The following is a 5,301-nucleotide window of genomic DNA, read 5'->3' on the forward strand; positions in this document are numbered from 1 at the left end:
TTCTCCAGGCAAAAACACTGGCGTGGGTTGCCATTTCCTCCTCCAATGCATGCATGCATGTACACCAAGTCACTTCAGCCATGTCCGACTCTGTGCCACCCCATAGATGGTAGCCCACCAGGCTCCTCTGTCCCTGGGATTCTCCAGGCAAGAATACTGGAGTGGGTTGCCATTTCCTTCTCCACTTTTTAAGTATAGTTAATTTACAATGTTGTGTTTTAGGTATACAGCAGTTTACAAGATACTCAGTATAGTTCCTTGAGCCATTATATCGTATGTTCTTGCTGTGTATCTATTTTGTATATATATTGGTTTGTATATATTTAGACTCCTAATTTATCTCTCCCTTTCCTGCCTCCATAACCATCCTGTACTATCCCCTTTGGTAACCATAACTTTGTTTTTTATGCTGGTGAGTTTATTTTGTGAATAAGTTCATTTGTATCATTTATTTCAGTTCAGCATATAATATCCTATGATATTTGTCTTTCTCTGTCTGATTTCACTTAGAATAATCCCTAAGTCTGTCTATATTGCTGCAAAAGGCATTACTTCGTTGTGTTTTATGCGGTGGAGGTGGCAACCCACTCCAGTGTTCTTGCCTGGAGAATTTCATGGACAGGGGAGTCTGGCAGGCTGCAGGCCATGGGGTCTTAAAGAGTTGGACATGGCTGAGCTACTTTCACTTCACAATATTCCCTTGTATATATGTACCACATATTCTTTATCCCTTTGTCTGTCAGTGAACATTTAGGTTGCTGCCATGTTTTGGCTGGTATAAATAGTGCTGCTAAAACATTGGGGTGCATGTGTCATTTTGAATTAGTTTTCATCCTTTCTGGATATATGCCCAGGATTGGAATTGCTGGTTCATGTGATAGCTCTATTTTTAGTTCTTTATGGAACCTCCATGCTAGTCTCCAAAGTGGCAGTACCAATTTATGTTCCTTCCAACAGTGTAGGAGGGTTCTGTTTTCTCCACACCCTCTCAAGCATTTATTGTTTGTAGACTTTTTGATGGTGGTCATTCTGACCAGTGTGAGGTGATAGTTTTGTGGTTTTGATTTGCATTTCTCTCATAAGTAGAGACGTCAAACAGCTTTTCACATGACTGTTGGCCATCTGTTTGTCTCCTTTGGAGAAATACCTGTTTTGATCTTCTGCCCAGTTTTTGATTGGGTTGTTTGTTTGTTTTGATATTAAGCTGTATGAACTGTTTGTATATTTTGGAAATAAATCCCTTATAGGTAGCATTATTTGCATATATAGTCTCCTGGTCCAAAAGTTGAATTTTTGTTCTTTTTTTGGTTTCCTTTGCTTTGCAAAAAGGTTTTAAATTTAATTAGGTCTCATTTGTTTGATTTTGCTTTTATTACCATGACTCTACGAGATAGATCCAAAAAAAATTTGCTGACATTTATGTCAGTGTTTTGCATTTGTTTTCCACTATGAATTTTATAGTATCTGGTCTTGCATTTAGATGTTTAACACATTTTGAGTTTATTTTTGTATGTGGTGTTAGAGAATGTTGTAATTTCATTCTTTTTCATATAACTATCCATTTATCCCAGCATCACTTATTGAAGAGACTTCTTCATTCTATATTCTTTCCTCCTTTGTTATAGAATAATTGACTATAAATAAATTGGTTTATTTCTGGGTTTTCTATCCTGTTCTGCCGATCTGTGTTTCTGTTTTGTGCCACCATCATACCACTTTCCTAGTGGCTCAGACGGTAAAGCCATCTGTCTACAATGCAGGAGATCCAGGTCCAAGTTCAGTCCCTGGGTCAGGAAGATCTGCTGGAGAAGGAAATGGCAACCAACTTCACTATTCTTACCTGGAGAATCCCATGGACAGAGGAACCTGGTAGGCTACAGTCGATGGGATCACAAAGAGTTGCACACAACTGAGCGACTTCACTTTCACTTAGTTGACTGTCAGTTTGTAGTGTAGTCTGAACTCAGGGAACTTGATTCCTCCAGCTCTGTTCTTTGTCAAGATCATTTTAGATATCAGAGTCTTTTGTATTTTGGTACAAATTAAGTTTTTCTTTGTTTTATGAAATATGTCATTGTTAATTTGATAAGGGTTGCATTGAATATGTCGATTGCCTTGGATAGTATGGTCATTTTGACAGTGTTACTTCTTTCAATCCAAGAACATGGTATATGTTTGTGCCATCTGTTTGTGTCATCTGTTTGTGTCATCTTTGGTATCAGTCATCAGCATCTTATAGTTTTATGAGTACAGTTCTTTTGACTTTTTAGGTAGGTTTATTCCTTAGAATTTTATTCTTTTCTATGAGATCGTGAATGGGATTGTTTCATTAATTTCACTTATTGATATATCATTATTAGTGTATAGAAATGCAGCAGTTTTCTATATATTTTGTATCCAGCAAGTTGACTCTGTTCATTGATGAGGTCTAGTAGTCATCTGGTGGCATCTTTGGGATTTTCTGTCTGTAGCATCATAGTGACAGTTTTACTTCTTTTTAATTTTTTTTAACTTGAATTCCTTTTGTTTCTTTTTCTTTTCTGATTGTTGTGGCTAGGACTTCCAAAAATATGTTCAATAAAAGTGGCAGTAGTGAACATTCTTGTCTTATTCATGTTGTTAAGGGGAATGCTTTCAGTTTTTCCCTGTCGAGTATGATATTAGCTGTGTGTTGGACATATACAGTCTTAATTATGTTGAGGTAGGGTCCATCTGTGCTGACTTTCTGAAGGGTGTTTACCATAAATGGCACTTGAATTTTGTCAGAACCTTTTCTGCATTTATTGATGATCATATGGTTTGTAGTCTTCAACTGTTAATGTGGTGTATCATAGTGATTAACTTGTGGATATTGAGAAATCTTGCATCCCTGCAATAAATCCCACTTGATCATAGTATGATCCTTTTATGTCCTCTTATGTATTAGTAACTGTTTGAATCTGCTCTTTCGAACTCAGGGAAGGTCTAGGAGAATAAAGCCTTTTTCTATGAAAAAGAGTTGGATGCCTCAGAAAGGCTTTTGTAACTGGGAAGGTCTTCCAGAGTCAGTTTCAATCCCTCCTTTTCTTTGATACTCCTCGATCTTGAGATGAACATGTGTGGAAGAAGAAATTAAATGAATGTCCAATAGAGAGGTTAATCATACTTGACAGAGGAACCCAGGTTTAGATAGCCTTTTCCTGGATTTTCCTTCTGATTTCTGCTGATAAGATTCTTACACAATATCCTGGAATATTGTGTATGTTTTTCTTGAATATAAGCATGCCATTGTAACATACAAAATTCACAGTTGGATACATTACATTGTAGATAGTATAACAGGTACTATCCTGCTTTCTCCATATATCACAGTCACTTTTAAAATCTCTCTTGTTTCTGTCCCATACCCATAGTATAATGCCCATAAACTTGCTGAACCAATTCTTTTCTTTTAATGTCAGTATATTAGTTTGTGCTCTCAGTTATTTTCCCAAAGACATGCAGTCACAAGCTGATATCTGACATAAACCTGTGTACCCTATGCTCCACACAGGCCCTTTCTTCGTCCTGACCATTCCTTACATAGTACCCCGATATGGATGGAAACATTGTTCGTACCTATCACATCCCTCCACGATCTACATACTCTCACTGTAAAGATAATGTCTGGTCATTTATTGAATATGTTTCTCAGGACATGACCTAAATCACTCTGTGCATCCATGATGACTCACAACCCATTTTGAGATGGGATGGTTGAATAATAGTTAAACAGACTACTTCTGACTTGTGTCTTCCTTGACATTTTCTTTCTAAGTTCCTTGTGGGTTTTTTTTTTTTTTCTTTTGTAATATTTTCTAGTCTATTCATTTGGTGGGTGGTCATGTTTACAAATAAGTTTTCTCAGTCTGTAGGTTCAGATTCATATCCTGGTTCTCTTACCACTTTGTGCACCAACTGGGTGTATCCCCTGCTCTGATTAGAGAAAAACATGTTAATTTACCTCAAGCCTTTTAAAGCAAATTAGTGCTGTCAGTAGTACATGTTTTATAGTAAATACTCAAAATGTATTGTTTAAAAAAGGTAATATCTATATTCTGTCATGTTCTTTATGATACGACTTTATCTACATTATATCGTTTTAAATTTTTATTTATATTTTAATTGAAGGATAATGGCTTTACAGAATTTTGTTTTCTGTCAGACCTCAACTGCATTATATCTTGTATGCTTTTCACTTGCAACATTTTTCAGCAATATTGTGTCTGACCCTGGTCAATAAATACACAAAGAGCACTCTTTATTTATTATATTTTGGTGCCATTAAACTAGGTATTTAAGAATAGTGCATGGCTAGAGATTAGCCTTCCTTGATGCCTCAGTGGTAAAGAATTCACCTGCTAATGCAGAAGATGCAGGTTTGATCCCTGAGTCAGGAAGATCCCATGGAGAAGGAAATGGCAACCCACTCCATTATTCTTTTCTGAGAAATCCCATGGACAGAGGAGTGCGGTGAGCTACAGTCCACGGGTCGCAAAGAGTCAAACACGACTGAGCGACTGAACAACAACAACATAGGTAGGGATTGCTTTGTTTATTGGCTGTTAGAAAACCAGTGAATATTTTACGTCTTAATTTATGTATCATTTACAGATGATGGTCTTTTAGCATGTATTCTGCAATACAGCTGACACATGCTACTTGTTAACGTTGTAAAATGCCTTTTCTTTTTGGGTACGTAGTTCTATAGCAGATTTAGAAAACTACGTTGTTTCAAAAAAAAAAAAAAAAAAACTACGTTGTTTCCAAAAAATTGTTTTAGTCATATTCTTCATCTTCTCATTTGTTTTCAATTGTAAACAACCAATTATGAATAGTTATTAATTGGGTAAGCTTGGTTTTGGATTATTTACTGTTACAATATATAGTATTTTGTTTAGAATTTATTTATGTATAGTAAGTATGCAGAATACAGTGATAGTGTAATATTTTTCTTTTCAATTTGAGACAACTATTGATTGATACCTTCCTAAGGGTCCTGGTAGAAAAATATTCTGTTTTTGAGAGTTTGCATAAGATTGTCCAATGTGAGTGTGTTTGGCATATGGTTTTTAAAACTAGGCTACCTTAACGGTGAATTTATGTTATGCTTTCTTAAGTTAAGAATTCTATTCCTTTAGTGTTTCTAAAAACTTAAGGTCGTCATTGTGGTGTTTCATAACGTGGCATAAGTATTACTTTTGGTATAACATATATTCAACATGAAACATTTATTTTTGAATTATTGTGAGCAGGATACCTATGATTCTTTTTATCTTGTAG

General features: G+C 35.7%; 1 protein-coding gene across 1 annotated transcript in view; it reads left to right on the top strand.

Annotated features, from left to right (window-relative positions):
- Window positions 1-5,301, top strand: part of LOC100847180 (zinc finger protein 665) — a 58,928-nt gene that overhangs the window by 25,746 nt on the left and 27,881 nt on the right. The window lies entirely within an intron of this gene.

Source organism: Bos taurus, chromosome 18 (genome assembly GCF_002263795.3).
Source record: "Bos taurus isolate L1 Dominette 01449 registration number 42190680 breed Hereford chromosome 18, ARS-UCD2.0, whole genome shotgun sequence".
NCBI lineage: Eukaryota > Metazoa > Chordata > Mammalia > Artiodactyla > Bovidae > Bos > Bos taurus.